Here is a 19,939-nt window from a genome sequence, read left to right on the forward strand (position 1 = left end):
ACAGCCCACAAAGTCTAAAATATTTGCTCTCTGGCACTTTCAGAAAACTTTTCCAGTCCCTGGTTTAACACATGAATCTGTGTATTCTGGAAAGCTAAACGATATTTAGAAGTATCTCTGAAATCAGAGTGAACAATGAAAGAAAAGAAAACCATTCCTTCCACAAATATTTAATGAGAACTTATGCATGCCAGGCACTGTCTAGCCATGAAAATATATAATAATAATTAATCGACTAATTAATTGTTTTTAAAAACAGAGAGAATCCCTGCCCTCACAGAACCTTCGTAGGCTGAGGCCTCTCCTCGTTGGTTGTGATGAAAGTAGACATATTTTGAAAGTGAAATCTTTAAAAGAACAATGAAGAATGAAATGTTTCAGGGCATTAAGAATGAGATCAGTGTTTCCTCAGCTTAGTCAATAATACATGATGAGCCAACTGAGGGTGCAATGAAAGAACATTTGTCAGAAGAAATCCAGGAAGACCTCAAGACCCTGCACAAACAGAGCCAAAAGGTCTCATCAAGGTTGCAGGGAAACTGGAATCAATTGACTCACAGTTGCAAACACAGAGCAGCAGCAAGGAATCCACTTCAACAAAATTGCTGCCCAGGCCTACCTTAGCATTGCTCAGAGGAGATGGAAGTTAATGGATTGACAGCAGCACTAAAGAACAGACAGGTAAGCTTTCCATACATGAGTGTCCCCAGGTTGGGAGTTAGTAGTAAGTTTGTGTTTGTAAGCAAACAGAAATAAAAGAACTCCAAAAACTTTCAGTCCTATCAATTCATGCATTAGAGAAAAGACTGACCACTTTCTAAAATATTTCTATGCAGAACAAAGGATGCAATATGCAGGAAGCTGTGCCATTTGTTGAAAACATTCTCAGGCTGTCCACCAGGTATGTTGTACCCATTTGGGTGTAATGCCCTCTCAAGACTATGGAACACAGAAAATGGCATGGAATTGTTCTTTAAAAAGCGAGTATCTGGTAAATCAAGAGAGTAACTGTGTTTAATTTCCAAATTTGCATTGATCTCATCTGCATCACATGACAAGTATTTCAGGAATTCTCTCAGAGGGCTTCAAAACAAAATTTTCTCTATTCACCACTTTTTCTCTCTTCGTTTTTTATCATTTGAGTAAAGTGATAAACATTTCAAAACTATTTAGGGCAGAGTAGAAGTCTTATACCAAGAAATAATCGCTGATGGTTTTGCACTTGAGAAATCATCCTTTCAAATGAGTACCCCAAAATATCATGGAAGAAAAAAGATCTTGGAAGTCTAGTCCTTTTCCTTTCCTTTCAGAAAATAATCCAACAGTAGCATTTACTACTAAGGACCAGACTCCTTAGTTACAAAATTAAACTGACATTTTAAAACATGGCATAAAAATACAAATTTTGAGATTTTTCTATATGTGTACAGATACACACACACATACGTAGCTATGGGCATGCAGGGAATAAAACATTAATGAAGCAGCAAGCAAACATTTTCAGGAATACAGGGAGACTATGATGTACTTCATTTTTTTAATTTTTAAATTGGTTCTTTTTAGTTATACATGACTGTATAATATACTATGGCAGAATTATAAAAGCATGGAATATAATGTGTTCTAATTCGGTCCCCAATCTTTCCCTCCCTTCCTCCCATCTCCCGTTCCCTTCCCTTTACTGATCTTTCTGCTATTTACTGATAGTTTGTTTTTTTTTTTTAATTAGTGTCTGTAGACACTGATGATGGTGAGATTCACTGTGGTATATTCATATATGTACATAAGAAAATTAGGTCAGATTCATTCCACTGTCTTTCCTTTATCCCTTTTCCCTTCCCTTCATTTCCCTTTTGTCTATTCCTCTGATCTTCTCCTATTCTTTTCTTTTTATCTCCTTTCCCCCACCCCCAGCTTTTTTTGGATTAGCTTCCACATGTCAGAAAATATTCGACCTTTGTCTTTTGGGGACTGGCTTATTTCACTTAGCATGGTAGTCTCCAGTTTCATCCATTTATCAGCAAATGCAATAAGTCTGTTCTTCTTTATGGCTAAGGAATACTCTGCTGTGTGTATATATATCACATTTTCTTTATCCATTCATTTTTTTTAAGAAGGATGCAGGTGCTTTTCCTCCCTGCTGCACCAGCAGAACCAACGGGGTAGGGGCCTGAGGTCTTCGCCAGTGTGCTGCTGGAGTCTCCAGTCATTGCACCCTGCTTCCATCCGTCAGCGGCTGGAGCAAGCAGGAATGCTCAATCTCACGCTACAGTATCTAGAAACGCAGGGTTCTGTGCATTGGCCTTTGGTGGCTATGGAGAATGGCTGAGTATTGAAGGAACCATTGGTATCTAAAGAATGAGCAGGCAAGATGGTGCTCCATTAGAATTACCTACTCCCATGACTGTGTAGCATGGCCAATGTTACAAGCCTGAACTCCAAATTCTCAGGCATGCCATGTGATGATAATCAGTTGCTAATCCTGGGAGAGGTTGGTGACATGATAGAAATATGATTATTATTGCAATTATTTTTGTTTGAGTATTTTATCTTTAACTCAGTATCCCAATTTGATAAACAGTACTAGGACACTTGAATTTTAAGTATATATTGAATTTTTATTGAATAAAACTATTCTATGAAGAAATCCTCAATTATCAAATTAATAAATCATCAAATACTGGTTCATTAAAAAAAAGAAATTGTCATGTTGTTTGTATTTATCATTTTCCTTCAGAGCCAAAGACTTTCAAAAACCTCATTTGAAACCGATTGCTTTAAAATCTCCCAGGAAGCTCCTTACTTGCTTAGTCAAGGTCCTCTCTTATGGAAATCCACCAATGACAAGACTTGGGAATCTGGACCCCACACAATTCTATCGGCATCCACTTTCCTGTGCACGAAGGTTTATTACAGACGACATTTTAGAGATGATGAAACTGACCTTTAAGAAGGTTGTCATTGCACTTCTGGTTTCCCAAGCCACCCTCAGGGAATGGCCTCAGCAGGTATCTTTGCCACTCAAAGTGCAGATCTGTGCAAGGGTTGTTTGTTTACACAAAGGCAATCTCCCTCTGAGTGACTGGCTTGTTTACAGGCCCTGGAGTTTTGGGGAACCCACGTAACACCAGGCTGTGTTTTTAAGGGATGGCCAGAGGGAGCCACCTCCTCAACTGCGACACTTGCTGTCTCCTCCTCTGCTGGGACTCTTCCTCCACATCCCCTCCAGCCAGGCTGGGTTCCTCGCAGTTCCTAAAAACATCTGTGGCCTCTGTCGCCAGCACTCTTGCAGGTTCCATTGAACGGCCCACAGCCCTCCTCCCACTACCCGGGGCTCAGGCTGGGGGCCGCCACTCATCCTTCAGCCTCAGTTCTTTAGGAGCCTTCCTGCCCCCTCTCCCACCAACTGCACTGGGGACCCCTTTTGTGCTCTTTAGCATTCTCCAGCCCTACTATGCTGGGTAAATGACCTGGTTGTGTGAGTGAAAGGTTGTGCACCATGATGGTAGCAGGTTTGGGTTCTAGAGCCAATCTGCCTGGGTTTACATTTCAACGCTGCCTTCAGCGTGCTCTGTGACCTTGAGCAAGTTGCTTAATCTCTCTGTGCCCCTGTCTCTTCCTCTCCAAAATAAGAGTAACAATGTAGGCAACCTTCATTGCTGTCGTGAAAGGCACTCAGAACAACGCCAGGCGCATAGCAAGTGTTGGGATTTTTATGCTCACAGTAATGGACTGTCCTCTGGTTTTCTGGTCTAACCCTTCACTAGACCATCTGTGACTTTAGAAATGGGGTCTTAACTATCTCCTAGCACAGCACATAATACATAGTAAATAGTAAATATTTGTGAAACAAATGAGTGAGCAATAGAAGCACCAGCCTCTGTCGAGTGTCCTGTCCCAAGTTGGCCACCTCTAGTGGTCACTCAGGTTACATAAACGTGGATCCCTTGTGGCTGAGTCATGGCTCAGGAAGGATATTCAGGAGGCAGAGCTGCCTATCCTGGGCTGCCTGCCACTCACTGCCACGCGTCCATCAGGGTTGGGCAACTCAAGATGGCGCAGCCTTGTGGTGACTACTCTTTGTCGGACGGGGGTGAATCGCTTCTCATGGAACCCAGCCCACTGGAAGGACTCAGGAGTTCAGGCTTAGCCGACACCAGCTACTAAATGTCCCCTCACCATCACCCTGGCTGTCCATCTGCCATCATCTCAATACTCAAAGGCCACCTCCTCCAAAGAACACCCAGGCTCTGGACTGCAGAATAGAAATCATTACTCTCCACCCTGAACTTCCACAGCCCCTTATCTGCCCTCGTCCCTTCACCTCTTGGAGACTCAATTTCATTATCTGTAAAATAGATAACAAGGCCCACTTCAAAAGGAGGTTCTGAAGAACAAGTGACTCAGGAGCTCACTTCATATCACAGGCATTTGCTAATTTACTCCCTCGAGGTTCCTGCAGCCAGGGAGCCTCTGTCTCCTTACTACACGCCCCTTGTTCCTAGCAAAGCTCCTGATTCACAGGCTTTCAATCCATGTTTGCACAGTGGGTCAATAAATCAAAACCAATCAACAAATACATAAATGATGGCCTTGAGATAACACAGAAAGGAATTGTCTTTGAGGATTTTCTTTTTCTTTCCTTTTTTCCTCTCTCTCTCTCTCTCTCTCTCTTTCTCTCTCTCTTTTTGTTTAATTATTTCAAACTAGAAATGGCCAAACCAAATCAACTATCTCTTTCCTGAGGAGTGAATTCACAGCATGTGATGGGTTAATATTTTCATTTCTGAACCTGAGAACTTGGACGTGCAAATATATTCACACCTTGGGAGCAATTTCCAGAAAGGAGTGGGTGTTCCTAATTCTCCCCACATGCAATGTGGCCATTGGCCACATCAGCCACTTCCTTCCTCCTCTTATCCCATCCCAGGCCCTTCCCTCCCTGACATCCACCTGTTCACCACCTGTACCCAAGGTCACCACACTAAGTGAATATCACCTGCTGTTCCCAACAAACAAAACCCCTTCCCACAGAACCCTCTAGAAACCCAAAGAAAAGCCTAAAGACTTTCATGTTAGGAGATGGGGGACAGACATCACTGTCTGATTTCTTATAAGCTCTGGCCCAAGGAAACAGGTAAGCATACCTACTTTTGAGACTCAGTGACATTCATGGACACCTATCACTTTCACTGAGTAAAGGTCCCCACCCTTCTGCTCCTTGCCCATGCTCTGAGCCATGGAGTGCAAACCCAGATTCTCTACAAGGTGGTGCTGGCCAGAAATTGCCCCATCCTCCTTATCAGACCTACCTGCCTGCCTGAGCCAGGCCTGTCCCTTGTAAGTCAAGGGCGAGGTGCATCCCAAACAGTTGCAACTTGCTCAGGTGAAGCAAACGGACTCACCTGCAAGCCAAGAGCAAGCCAGGGAAGCCCAGAGCAGGGTACCAGGATGCTGACGTGAGAACCCAGGAGGCCTGACCATCCCAGGACCCAGGAGTCATCCCCGTCTGCAGGGAGACTAGGACCGTTTGGGCTGGAACCTCAGCCTCTGTCTCTCCTCCTGCCACAGTGCTCACTGCTGTGGGTAGCTGCTTAGAGACCGCTGACAGGTGAATGTGCACAGCCCACAATTCATCCATCTAAGATGCCAGCAATTGCAACTGCACCATTATTTTCTGTACCTATTTTCTGCAACCGATTAAATCATGACACGATGAATCCTAGAATGCATGTTTAGAATGCATATTTAAATACTTAGAATGCATATTTTCTACTTACCGAAGGCTTTTTACATTGGTCGAGAAGGGGCTTTTATCATACATCAGTCTCATGTGTGCATGAAAAGGAAGATGTAAGCGAGATTCATTGCCTAAGGTATTCCTAAAACTTGGATATATTCAGAATCCAACTCCTCTGGATCACTTTTTACTCAAAGTTGTCTACATGCATGGTGCCCTCACACAGTGTCCCCCTCCTAGCCATCTGGAGCCCAGAAATGACCACAGGAAGGAGGTCACCTTTCAGAGATGCCCCTTGGCCTTGGGGTCTTCTTCCAAGTCACTGGCATCATTCCGTAAGACTGATGTGCAGATAAGGAAAAAACACATGAGTACCTCCTTCCCCCAAGTGACTGCTAGATGCAGTCGCATTTTCAGAGATAACAGAAAGAAAAAGAATTTGTATTTAACTTGATAAATTATGGAATGATCGTGATAACTAGCAGCTGCTGAGTATCCCGGGAACTGTGCTAAAACACACCCTACAAGTGTCATCTTATCCCACCTCTCTCAAGGGACGTAATAATATCAGCCAAACTCAAATCATGCTTACTGTACGTCAGACACTGTTTAGATGCCCTAACTCATAATTCTCCCAAGGGACCCATAAGATAAATAACATTGTTGTCCCTGCTTAGTAGATAAAAATGATGAGAATAAGTTACCAGCACAAGGATTACCGCTGCAAGTTGCAAATTGGGATTCGAATTCAGAAGCCCAAGCCGAGCTCGGTAGTGCATGCCTGTAATCCCAGTGATTCAGGAGGCTGAGACAGGAGGATTGCGAGTTCTATCACAAGTTCAAAGCCAACCTCGGCAATTTATTGAGACCCTATTTCAAAGTAAAAAAGTAAAAAGAGATGGGGGTAGAGCTCAGTACTGGATCAAGTCTCCAGTACCGAAAAAAAAAAAAAAAAAAAAAAAAAAAGAATGAATTCAGAAGTTCAGTTCCCCTCTGGACTATAAGTGCTACTAATGCACCCATTATACAGATAAGGGAAATAAAACTTACAAGGGGTAGATACCTTGCCCAAGGATATACATTGCAAGGGCCTAGGTGCAAAGCTGTAACATCTGCTTCTAAAGCCCATGTTGGTCACAGTCTTGCAACCTTTGCAGGAGAAATAAACAGCAAATGTCAAATCCAGGTATTTAGATGTCATTCTGTAATTCAGAATCCTATAAAGCATCAGATCAAAAAAATTAACTTGTTTTGTTTTCTTCTCTCAAAGATGAAGGTAATGCAATTTCTTTGCAGTGGTAGTGACTTGAAGGTCTCAACCATCTGCTGCTTATTTGCTGAAAAACTATTTTCAAAATGTTCATTAAGGGTGAGGCTCTGAGCTTGGTGTTTCGAAGAGCTTACCACGTAGCTGGAATAACAGACCTTATACTGGTGATTTTAAGCATAACCAAGGAAGGGAAGAGCTTTGTACAACTCAAACTGCCGGGCACCTCTTCTGCCACTGAAGAAGGTAGTTTGGGAAGCCAGAGAGGCAAACGTGAGGGAAAGAGGGAAAGAGGGAAAGAGGGCGGCTCAGCCAATGGCTGAGAATCTTGAAGAATAATGAGGACTAATCAATTCAAATCAAGGTATTTGCATTTCATTCTGTTACTCCCTCCGTCTCCCTAAACCTTCAGTAAAGTCTGCTCCTCAAAGTGCTTGTGGGATGACTTTTAGTGGAATCTGGGAAGTTGGGCTCCCACTCACATAGGCCTGGGAGACAGGGAAGCGCAAGAGAGAGGACAAACTGATCTGGGGTCTCAGGGGAGCCGGCCGCACGGCACAAACCCTCCACTTTGCTGGTCTACTAACCCCCACTTGTCCACGGTCTGAGCCCCAAGAAGGCAGATAACTCCTCCATCTTGGACCTTGTTGGAAACCCAGGACTTTGGAGGATACCAGACACATAACATGTGCTCAGTAAGTGTTTTCTGATGAAGTGAGTGTCTGAGTGACCTCGGCAGCCCCTTGAAATCTCCCCAGGAGTGTTTCTCCTCTCAGGTTCCCGGATGTACCCTCCAGGCCTAGTACATGGGAAATACTCTCTAAAGAATTCCTCACTGGCAAAAGTATTTTCCCATAACTTTGATAATTTCCTTGAACTGATTTACCAGATCAAGGAGAGTGGAGACAGGTAAGGACTGGGATAGATAGGACCCAACTCCTCTTCAAATGGAGTCCAGAGTCATCCTGGTCACGGCGTGGTGGGTGAGCACCGAGGACGATTTCCGCAGATCTTGCCAATACCACTTCTACTTACCTTCCCCAAAAGGCCAAGGCCACCAAGATCCAGCTCACCTTGAGCTCACCTTTGGCCATCTCACCTGGACCTCTGCAAGAGCCTCCCTCACCTGCTTCTAACCTTCCCTTAGCAGCCACATGCTCTTTCTGAAGAGTGAAACCTGAACACAGGATCCCCTGCTTAAAATCCTCCCATGGCTACTTTGTCCGCCCAAACCCTCTCCTACCACTAGGCTGGGAGATGGTCAGGGGTCCTCCTGACTTCCTGGACCCTATCCGTCCATTCTCCCTTCCCACACCCAGCTCTGAATATGGCCCAGGTAGCTCGCACTCCAAAACCTATGAGACAGGAGGATGGCAAGTCAAAGTCAGCCTCAGTAACTGAGCGAGGCCCTAATTCAAAGAGACCCTATCTCTAAAGACAATACAGAAAAGGACTGGGGATGTGGCTCAGGGGTCAAGTGCTTCTGGATTCCATCCCTGGTACATAAAAGAGAAAGAAAAAAAAGAAAAAGAAAAACCCGCAGCTGACCTCATGAACACACATCCTGTGCCTCTATCAGTTCCTTCGTATCAGTGACTTCCTGGCTGTATGTCTATGGAGGATCCAAATGTCACAGATACTCCTCCAGCACATACTGTGGGCTAGGCACTGACTGGACTAGTCACTTTGATATATCGTCTCACTTAAGCCTCATTACCACCCTACAAGGCTGATAAGGACACAGAGACTCAGACCTCAAAATAAAGAGGAGAAATGGCCCTGATGGTAATGAACGAGAGAAAAGGGCCTTTGAGCCACACTCCAGGTGCTGTGTGTTCAGTCAGCATTTTCTGAACGCTTACACATAAAGAGTACTCAATCATTGAGTCAGGATAAAAAGCAACTGCTCTTCCTTCCTTTGGAATAGCATTGAATATTGGGAAGTGCTTCCAGGTGTCTCATCTAAATTCCTTTAGCTGCAACTCAAGCCCATTCCCACCTCCCCACCCCCACCTCCATCCTCAGATAAGTGCAAAAACAACAGTTGCTGATGAGATCGCCAAGCTTCAGTTGCCTCATAGGCCTGAGATAAGTCCCACGGAACAGGCTTCATATCTCCCTGGTGTTGACTCCACCCGGTGCGCCTGGCTCAGCCCCTGCTCAGAGCCAGTGCCCGCCAATGGCTTCAGGGGAGTCTCCTCTGAGGGGGAGGGAGGAAAGACAGAGAAAGCTGAAAGCTGGCAGCTTGGCCCAGGTGCTGGCTTCTTGGGAGGTGGCAACAGGTGACATCTTGTGGGAAGATGCGTTGCCTCACCCGAGAGGCTCCCCGGGTTAGGAAAGAGTCGCGGCAGCTGCGGTGCCTGCCCCGGCCCTGCGCAGCCCCCGGGGGCTCCCACCTCTTAGAAGCCACGGGAGACTCTTCTTCAAGGGTTTGTCAAAGACGACAGCCCGGCAACAGCCCTCCTGTGCAATTCCTGGATAACCGTGCCTGGGTCCCTGGAACGTAGGACCAGCTCGCAGACGATGACTAAATGAGAGACGGCAATGACCCAATGCGAGAGTGAGAGAATGAATGAGCACATGACTCCGTGGATCGCGGGAGTGCGCGCGTGAACAGACCAGGGGATCAGAAGGAATAAGTAATGAGCACGTAAAAGGATGAACATCTAAGTGACCGAAAGAATGAGCAAACGAAAAGGTGACAAATGATGGCATGGATACGTGTGAGTTCATACCTTCACAACTTCTTAGAGGAAGACTAGGAAGCTAAACTATGGACTTTCTAAGGCCAGAACTGGGTCTGTTTTAATCCCTGCACTATCCCCACCCCTGGATCAGTGCCCTGCACATAGGAAGAATTCTAGTAGGTGTTTATTGATTGAACATATGGATGGATAAATTGGCGTCCTCCTGGCTGTCATACGAAATCCTCATTTAATGGAGACTCTTTGAGTTAGGTCTGCTTTTAAATCCCATCTCTGAATTTCCTAAGATGTATGGTCACTTAAACTGCTGGAATTCTCGTTTTCTCTCTTACACAGTGGGGACATTCGTACCTACCTGATAGTACGGTAGAAGGGATTAAAGATTTTGTGTGAAAGCACCCAGTCAGCACCAAGCACAGAGAAGGCACTTGATGGGTGTCCATTTCCTTTCTTCCTCTCCCAAATGCATCTTCTCCCCTGTCTATCCAAAGTCTACCAACCCCAGAGTCCTATGAGGTCTTGTCCTTTATGAACTCACAATCTTTTAGGAAACAGACACAAGTGGAAGCAACTCTCCTAGGAAGTGAGATGATGAAAATATTAGTGTAAATTCTCGGAAATTGCAACAACTCTGCTGCTTTTGACCTGAAACATCAGCAGCTTCATGCTTCAACTACAGCTGAAGAAAGCAATAACGCTAGCTGGAACACAAAGGCAGGAACAAAGGATTTGTCTGAAGGAAAGTCAAAGAGGAAACAATGTGGTACAATTTGAATGTTTTCTCTCTATCAGTTGAAAAACTTGGACAAGCAAATCAAACTGCTTCAAGAAGAAAGGGGCACCTCGGAAGGGTTTTGGGAAGTCCAATAGATTGCTTAGAAGGCGAAAGAACCGGTCATGGAAAAGAGAAGAGAATGCACAGGTCATGTAGCCAGAACCAGAGCCAAAATCATACCCCACCACCTAAACCCTTGGGTGACCTGAAACTACCACTGTGGGTCCCACAGTCCCTTCGCCATGGAAGAAATGGATCTTGGCATCACCACCAAAGAGGACACTAATCTTTGTATCAGTAGATTCAATTCATAGCCTGGGGGAAATTTATCTAATGGTAGAAAATGTATCTCTTGTGGGTCAAGCATTTCCTAAGGAGGCTGGTTTTGTGAACTGCTGGCCTTTCCAGCTGCCAAGGTAGGAGAAGGCCCTGCTTCCACCACCTTTATAAGGTAGAAAAAGGTCCCCAAACACAACAAGGCATTCTAACACTGAGCAGCTCCCTAGTTTCATATTGGGAGCAAAATTTTGTAGTAAGTGGACAAAAAGCATCACATTCCAGTTGGAAAGACAGCGACGCCTGAGAACACAGGTATTTTCAAGGAGGAGAAAAGAAACGGACGTGTACAACACCACATGGGGTATGGCAAGGAGGGACCCCCAAATGCACTGCAGGGCTGATCAGCAGATCGGGAAACATCTTGAGAGGTATCTGGGCTTCATCAATGGGCCAAGAAAACTCACTGCAGTGCTACAGAAATTGACAGGATCATACTGGATCTGTTGAGAGGGGAAAGACGAGGTGGAGCACTAGAAGATAGGAGAGATGAGTGGAGGGCCAGGCTCAGACACTGACCAGAGGGACCCATCAGGGACTTGGAGAGGAACATTATAACCCCAGAAATCCTGGGCCCTGGACAGAGGACCGTGGGCTAACATGTGGTTTGTAATTGAAGGGTCTCTTCCGATCTTATTGTGAGGTTGGTCAAATAAGACTGGAGGAGACAGCAAGTGATTAGAAAGAAGGAGAAGGGGAACTTGGGAAGTAGGAGACCCTGGGGTGGGCGTGGGGATGCAGGGGGGTTAGGGATTTCTCATTGAAAAGAGCAAAGTCAGGGCTAGAGGGAAAATTTCAAAGTGAATCCTGTCTGTTCCCTTTTCTGAGAGAAGAAGGAGGAAAGGAAGGGAGGGAGGGAAGGAAGCAGGGACAGAGGAAGGAAGGAAGGAAGGAAGGAAGGAAGGGAGGGAAGGAAGGAAGGAAGGAAGGAAGGAAGGAAGGAAGGAAGGAAGGAAGGGAAGATTTATTACTACTGTAATAAATCACCACAAATATAGTGGCTTATACTACTGCAAATTGACTATCTTCCAGTTCTAGAAGCCAAAAAATCTTAGCTCCAGGTTTTGGCAAGGCTGCGTCCCTGCTGGAGTCTGGGGGGATCCTCGAGCCGCTCTTCCAGTTCCAGGGGCTGCCCGTGTGTCTTGGCCGCAGCCCCCCTCCTTCGTCTCCAGCAGCAGCAACCCCCACACTCCAACGCCTGCTTCTGCTGTCACAGGCCCGTGGCTCTGATTCTGCTGCCTCCCTCTTATAAGTCCCAGTGTGGTGACATCGGGCCTCCTGGGTACTCCAGGAAGGTCTCCTATCTCAAGGTCCTGGGCTCTGCTGGGTCAGGCAACAGGCTGACACATTTGGGGGAATAGGACATGGGTATCCTACAGGAACCAGGCATTTTTCTACCTATCACAACTTCCAAAAGGATCATGGTCTTCCTTACTTGAGGACAACGAAAAGGAAAAGAGACAAAGCTAGGAAGTGACCTGCCTGTGGGGACACAGGCAGCAGCCGGAGCTCCCACTACACCAGGCGCTTCACGTTCTAACCTTGCCTAGCTCTCCTTCGACCCATGTTCTTGTGCCTTCTAGTCGACTCCCGAGTAACTGCAAGGAACTAACTGCTGTCCCCAGCGCCATCTGCCTCTCCCAAAGCACTTTTCCCATTCACCTCTTGTTCTTCTGTCCATGTTGCTACTATTTTAACTCAAGAGATACGGTGGATTCCAAATATCAGACTTCCCTGAGAAACAGACACTTATTGAGACTTAGAATGGAATGAAGAGAGTCATGGGCAAAACAAGCAATCACGTTCCCAATGAAGAGCAGACATCACGACTGCTCAAGTTCATCCGCTCTTCCACAGGAAGTCCCCTCCCGAGCAGCTCTCTCCTGCCTCAGATCCCCGCCCCAGCTGCCTTCCTACACCTCCTGCCTTGTCTGGAAAGCAGGCTCCATCGTCTACTGCATGATCCAGATCAGCTCTTGTATATCCTCCCTGAGCCTCAGTTTCTTCATCTGTAATGAGATGCTGACAGCACAGACCTTTCGGGATGATATAAGGATTTGAGGAAGGAAAGAATACAACCTGCCTAGCACACAAGAGATAGGCAAATGTAAATGTTCCTGGCTCGATGCATCCAACAGTGCTTGAAAGCAGTGACCATGCAGCAGGCGAAACCATGGACACTTTGCATGTATGAGGTCACAGGATCCTCAGACAGAAAAGGAGGCAGGCACTCCTATTATACTCATTTGTCTGATAGGGAACCTGTGGCCAGAGAGATACGCTTTCTTGCACAATGACAGACACCCTGTTGCAAACGTAATGACATTCTATGGATATTAAGAACAGGTACTGAGGATAATAAGCCCAAAGCATTTATGTTTTAACACCTAAAACGTGTCTTCCCACCTATATTGTAATCTTTGGGAGAAACCTATTCGCTCTGAGGTACCATGTCTTCATATTTTTAGTTCAGATCACAACTCATTGAAATTGGATGATTTTCCCTCATTTTACAGGTGAGGAAACTGAGACTGAATGAGAGTAGGTAGCTTTCCTACAGATGTGGCTGGACAAAGATCCAAGTTGGGGACCAGATCTGTTGGACCCCAAAGACAATGCTTAGTCCACCACATCTCATCCTGTGCCACCCTTGCATACCTAATTCCCAGCAGAGAGTGTCCAAGGCCACTCCTAAGTCAGCCTCAGCACAGGGCTGAAGTTATGCAGCAAGGACAGGAAGTGAGAAGGGGAACAATGAGGTGGCACTTGAACCAACCTGCAAGCAGTCAGTTGGCTCCATTAACAAGTGCTTGGGAAGAAATAGATTAGTCACACTGTCTCCAGGAGAGACAACTGACCATACAAGATCACTTTTTAAAAGTCACAGATTGATAGGCATAACTAGGTGTATGTGTGTATCTTTGGCCCCAGAGGAAGATGCAGGGAGGAGACAGAAAGGAAAAGCAAGAAGAGAACAGAGTTTGGATCTGGTGGATGGCGTCAGAAAATAGCAAAGCAACACCTCTCCCGCAGATGATTCCATGAAAGGGGCAGAGCAGTTATTTGAAGACGAACTGGTCTTTTATTTCACTTTTATGTAGTCAAATAGATACATTTTTCTCCTTTTTGAAGCTGTCAATGGCTTCATGAAAATAGAAGGGAAACCAACAGAATGGAGAAAGGAGATGGAGAAGGGAGGGCAGGGGGAAAAAAATCTACCAAAATATGCTATGTCCACGTGCGAATGAATCCCACTTAAATATATAATTATAATGCACTAATAAAAACAATAGGGGAAGCAGATCAGTAGAGTGAGTTGATGGGGGGGAGGGGCGGGGAAGGGAAAGTGCTGGGCATGGAGTTGATCATACGTCATGCTCATGTGTGAAAACAGCAGTGAATCCACCATCATGCACAATTATAACACACCAGTAAAGCTAGAGTTAGAACACAAACAACAACAAGGAAACGTCCATCACTATTAAGCACATCCAGTAGGAATGTTAGCGGGTCACCTCTATCTTTTTATACTTTAATCATTTTTTTCTCCTGCTCTTTCACTCTCGCTTTTTAGTTCATTAATTATTTACTGTATACCGAAGGTACAATGAGCACCTGCCGAGAGCCAAAGCCAGCAGCCTCTGCCCAGGCTCCTGCCCCCTTGGTCTCTGCCAGCCCTGTCCTGTGGAGCACCTCTCCTGTCACACCTCTTCAGTCCTGGCTGCCCTGGGTTGCCAGGCACCTCCTTCTGGGTCCGTCTGCCCCTCTCTGACCACTGTCTCTATCACCTCGCCTTTTCCACACTCACCTTAGCCATCGCATTCCTCTTCTCTTGACCTTCCGGGCATTCCACCCCAGAAGGCTGGCCCGTGCCTGTGCCCACCCCCTTCCACTCTCTGTGACACCTTTCAAGGCTGGACTTGGCCCCTGCTCTCACTGCCACGGAAATGATTCCCAGGACTCACCCCTGAGCCCCCTACACAGCGCCACTCTCCCTTTACCATCCTCAGGGATGGGCACATTTTTTCCTATAAAGAACCAAAGAGTACATTTGTCGGTCTTGTGGGCTGCGTGGTGTCAATCACAGCTGCTCAACCCTGCCATTGTCGCACAAAACAGCCATGAATGTCAGTACCGAGTGCGCATGCCTGGGTTACAGCAAACTTTGGCTCACAGAAACAGCAGAGGACCAGGTTCGCCTGCTCTGTTCTGCATCAGACTTGACTCGTACCTTAGGTGGGTCCCCTCACCTGAATAAAGATGGAACCACTGCTCCTCCAACGAGCGGCACGCTGAGGAACTGCAAGGATCCCCGGAGTCCAGGCTGCGACCTATGCCAATCAAATCACATCACTGAAGTTTCACAGGGGAGTTTCTGACATGCAGTGAAGGTCGACAGCCACTGGACTAGCCTGCCCTCGCTAGTTTGGACTATCCCAGCTGCTGGTACTATTCACTGGTTTAACAGGCAGCCTCCACCTATTGACACCTACACCATCACACAGGTACAGCGTTGAGAAGGCCTTAAGAATTCCTTCCTTCAGCTCCGGGGGCTGAAGGAGGCTCTTTCTGAATAGCTTTGAATGCACTCTTTCACCATTTGCAAAATGGTGTTATAATAACTTATTACAATCTATTACAACAGGGTGTAAGAGTTGGTTTCTGATGCCCTTTGTAGCTCTGATGGTATATAATTTTTCTTCTCTATAGCTATGGTTATAAGTGAAATACTAACTCTTATCATTAATATTGGGTATAATAGTTGATTCATAATACAAAAATAACTAATATTTGCATAGTGCTTTGGCATATCCAAAGCAATTGTTTTTGCAAACATTGTCACATTTTATCTTCACAACGCTGCTTCAGGGTAGATATTACTGTTATTCCTTGTAGGAGGTGGTTGTCCATTAGCTGTTCTCCAGTGATTCCCCATCATAGTGTTGGTGGCCTTGTATGATCCCTTCCCCCTGAAGGCACATCTAGTAACTTACCCCTAACAAGTAGAACATGGCAAAAGTTGTAGGCTGCCACTTCTGAAATTAAGTTATAAAAGATTGTGACTTCCATCTTGCTCATACTCCTTTGCCAACCCTTTAACTTGCCTACTCAGGTAGAACCAGCTGCTATATTGCAAGCTGCCCTGTGGAAAGGCCCATATTGCAGGAACTGAGGGAGGCCTCTGACCAAGAACCAGCACAGATCCGAGGCTCTTAACCCAACAACCTAAAAGGAGCTGAATCCTTCCAACAGCCACATTAGTGAGCTTGGAAGCAAATCCCATCCCAAAACAAAGACTGCAGCTGGCATCTTGATTACAGCTGTGAGAGACTTAGAGTCAGACTCAGCTAAGCTGCAGCTAGAGTCCTGGCCCACAGAACCTGTGAGATAATAAATGTGCCTTTTGCTCCTGATTCTAAGTTTTGGGATATTTGTTATACAGCAGCAGATAACTAATACACCCCTTCTTTACATGTGAGGAAGATGAGTGGAAACTGTCTCCCTGTAGCTTGCACCCTTGATGAATGGTGGTTTCACTGAGAAACACAATAGAAGACAGCACCCCAACTCCATTTTGCTAAACCTCCTGTTGGGCAGAGGAGGGCCCTTTGGGTGGTCTCACAGAGGTATTTGGTCTTTGTCCCCAGTCCCTGACGCAGAGCTCCTAAAACCCTTGGAATTTCCTGAGTGATAAGGGTGATAGGAGGCTCTTTTGTTCTAATGAAGCGGCTCTTGACTCTTGTTCAGCATCTAGATGGTTTCTGGATGGGGGCTGGTCACTTGACTAAGAATCTCAGGGTCAGCCCAACTCCCAAGTCTCTAGGGAGGAGAGAGGCAGTGCAGACCAAGTCAACCCCCAAAGACCAGTGATTTCAGCCATCGTGCCTACGTAGTGTGACTCACTAAGACCCTAAACACCCAGTTTGGAGATCTTCCAAGTTGGCAAATATATCCACATGCCAGCAGCGTGGCCCACCTCAGCTCCATGGGGACAGAAGCCTTAATGACCTTGGCCTATGTGCCTTTGGTTAGGCTGTTCATTTGTATCCTTTATCATAAATCTGCAAGCATAAAGTGTTTTCTGGAGTTTTATGAGTTGTTCTAATGAATCATCAAAACCGAAAATGTTGTGGGACTCCTCTAGATTTGGAGCGAAGTCCGGAGTGTGTGAGCAGCCTGGGGACCTGATGCTTGTGAGTGGCATCTGAGGGGAGTGCAGTCTTGTGGGCTGAGCCCACAGCCCATGGCATCTGAATTTAATTCAGTTGTCAGACCCCCTGTTGGTGTTCCAAGAGTTGGAGAATCTTGGAGAATTGGTGGGTGTGAAAAGAAAACCCACACATTTTGTGTCCAAAATGTTGCGAGTAAAAGCGGCTCAGCACCCTCACCAAGCATCAGGCCCAAGAGCAGATAAGAAAACTGCTGCTAGAATTGGCAAACTCATAAACCCAGGGGAAAGGTGAGTGAAAAAGAGGCTGACCACCAGCTTGACCTTTAGGAAAGCCCATGAGTCTTCTCCAGGCCAATGGGCTGGGGAGGCTTGCACAGCCACAGGGGTCGGAGGCTCCACCCAAACCCCAGAGCCTGGTTCTGAAATGAGGAAGAGGAGCACTAGGTTCTGCTCTCCCGCTACTGCAGCTCCACCTTCCACCTTCTCGGGTGGAAGTACCCCGAGCCTAGTACCCTGAGTGCTGGTGTCCTCGCTCTGCTTGACGGATGAGTGTGTTCTAAGCCTCACTTGGCTTTCTGAGGATCACAGAGGTCATGCTGGTTACTTAAGATCACAGTCAGAGGCAGTGCCAGAAATGGAAAGCGGATTTCCTGCCCCATGGTGACCCGATGTTCTCATAACACCAGCTATGCATCTGCTCCCAAGAGGTAAGGGGAGGGAGCGACTTTCAGAGAGAACTCCCAAGAAAGGGTCATAAACGGAGACCAACGCTGCAATTTCAGTCACGGTGACACTTTGGGGCAGAGGTATCTTGAGGTCGTAGGTTTGTTTGTGCTACTAGAACCACAGAACCCGATGCTCACCCTCCTCACCCTGGACTTGAGAATGTCCCTTTTCTTCCCATGAACCAGGGAAAGGGGGAAGGACAGCCTGGACTCTTCAGTGCCACGCAGTCTTGGTGTAACAGCACCACAACCTGAAGCTTCCAGGAATGGGAACGGTTGTTCTTTTTTAATGGGGAAAGAGTTCGGAATGATTTTTAGGGGCATGGGGGTAGGAAGGAGAGTAGAGTGAAGCAGACATGATTACCTCATGTACCTAGATGACTGCATGACCCATGGGATCCTGCAATATGTACAATGGAAATCAGAAAAATGAGACATTGCACTCCGTCTACGTATGATGAATCAAAATGTATAAATGCGTTCTACTGTCGTGTACAACTAATTAGAACAAGTTAAAAATTGTTTTTAAATTTAAAAAAAGAAAAATAAAAAATAATTTAAAAAAGGAAAAAGGGGGCTGGGGATGTGGTTCAGTGGTTAAGCACCCCTGGGTCCACTCCCCAGTGCTCCCCCCACCAAAATAAGAAAAATTCACATTAAGAGAACAATAAGCACCAACGGCATTTCTCAGTTCCTAGAGTTGTTTTTGTTTGTTTGTTTATTTGTGGCATTGGATACTGAACCCCAGAGCATTCTACCACTGAGTTACATTTCCAACCCTATTTTCATTTTTTATTTTAATACAAAATCTTGCTAGTTTGCCGAGTCTGGCCTTAAACTTGCCATCCTCCTGCCTCAGCCTCCTGAGTAGCGGGGATTATAGGTGTGCACCACACCCAGCTACTTCTAGTCTTGCCCAAAGTGAATTCTACCCTTAAACCTGCCAAGGTCATGTACCAACTCAAAAAAAAAAAGTTCTGCAGATGGCTGGTGGGGGTGGGTGCACAGTCATGTGAACGTACTTAATGCCGCTAAGTTATATGATTAAAAAATAGTTTAAAGTGGTACAATTGAGAGGGAGCACCAAAACCAATCAAACAAACAAACAAAAAACTCTGCAGCAAGCTCTCTCTCGAGTGTGCAGGCTCTGACCCTATGTCCTCTCTAGCGGGAGGATTCTGAGGGACATTCTCAGATCCAGAGACCACCCAGGAAGCTATGCCTTTATTCCAGCAAGACTGACCCAAGCTGCTGCCACTCTGGACCCACCCCAGCTCCACAGGAGAGATAAGCAAGCCAGCAGCTTCTCAGAGCAGGCGTGAGACCAGATGCCCAAGATGGCAGCTCAGGGCAAGCAGAGCGGGGAGGATTCCTGAAGGTCCATCAGATCCTCCTTTTATGGATGGAGGAATTGAGTTCCAAAGAGAGGAAGCACTGGCCCTCACCGCCAGTCAGTCCACGGGGAAGCCAAAAGTTAGAAAAGAATCTGGCGGGTGGGCGTGGAATTGAATCCAGCCCCATCACTGTGAGCTCATGACTGCTGACCTGCCTTCACCTCTCTCACCCTCAGCTTAGTCACCTCTGAAAGGAGAAGGTAGAGAACACTACGCCACTCTTCACAGTGAGGTTGGACATCTCGGGTGTCCACTGAAGCCCTGGTCCATGGTAGGTATTCTCTCTCTACCCAAATCTTCTGGAACCTTTTGTCTGGACTCTCAGCTATTGCTCCTCCCACAACATGATCCTGCTGTCATTGCCAACAGAGTAGGCACACAGTGGGGACAGAGGCATCTACTAGGCGGACACAGAAGAAAGGTTTTGGCAGACCTAGGGTCCAAAGACACCTTTCATTTCCTTGGGGTCAATCGGAGGATATTTCATTTCCCACCCTGCCTCCCATTCTTCTCCCTTCCCCAGTAGGCTGGGATATCTACGCCCATGAAGAGAGAAGATGGATCTGGGGCATGGAAACTGGGCCTCTTCGAAAAGGAGGGTTGAGGAACTTGACCAGACTCACGAAGCCTGGAAGCCACTGAGCTCCAACTCCAACCCTGGTCCCCAGGCAGAAGAGAATGAGATGGGCTTAGGGTGAAAGACGGGACCAGGTTTGGACCTCCACTCCGTCCCTGGACTTGTTCCTCCGACTCTTACATCCTGTTTCCTCACATGCACAAGTGACCTTGCTAATAGGACTCCACCTGGCAGGTGTGAGAATCCTC

The sequence above is a fragment of the Sciurus carolinensis genome, chromosome 1 (genome assembly GCF_902686445.1).
Source record: "Sciurus carolinensis chromosome 1, mSciCar1.2, whole genome shotgun sequence".
Taxonomy (NCBI): Eukaryota; Metazoa; Chordata; class Mammalia; order Rodentia; family Sciuridae; genus Sciurus; species Sciurus carolinensis.